At 28.1% G+C, this 331-nt stretch overlaps 1 protein-coding gene across 3 annotated transcripts in view; it reads right to left on the reverse strand.

The window, feature by feature from the left end:
- The window catches only part of LOC107639213 (ankyrin repeat-containing protein NPR4), an 8,367-nt gene that overhangs the window by 6,765 nt on the left and 1,271 nt on the right, over positions 1 to 331 (reverse strand). The gene's annotated exons all lie outside the window — the stretch shown is intronic.

Genomic DNA, 331 nt, shown 5'->3' on the forward strand with positions numbered 1-331 from the left:
TAATTATATGTATGATATTTTATATTTTTTATATTCTTCAAACTCATTTAGAAAATATATAATAAAAGATCATATTGTATATTTTTTATTAAAAAAATCCAATTTTTTACCCTCACTCACGGTGGTCTAGAAATTGGTGTTATGGTATATTATTTTCATGTTTGACGGGCTGCCCCCCCATACATGATTGTCCATTTGTCCTATTCATTCTGTCGTTATTATTTCAGCAACTTGAACAAAGGACTACACTACGTGTATTCACCTGATTAGTCACACCATTCCCTATTAATCTATTATTTTTATTTTCACCATCACAAAATATATTTTTGGA

This window comes from Arachis ipaensis, chromosome B04 (genome assembly GCF_000816755.2).
Source record: "Arachis ipaensis cultivar K30076 chromosome B04, Araip1.1, whole genome shotgun sequence".
Lineage (NCBI taxonomy): Eukaryota > Viridiplantae > Streptophyta > Magnoliopsida > Fabales > Fabaceae > Arachis > Arachis ipaensis.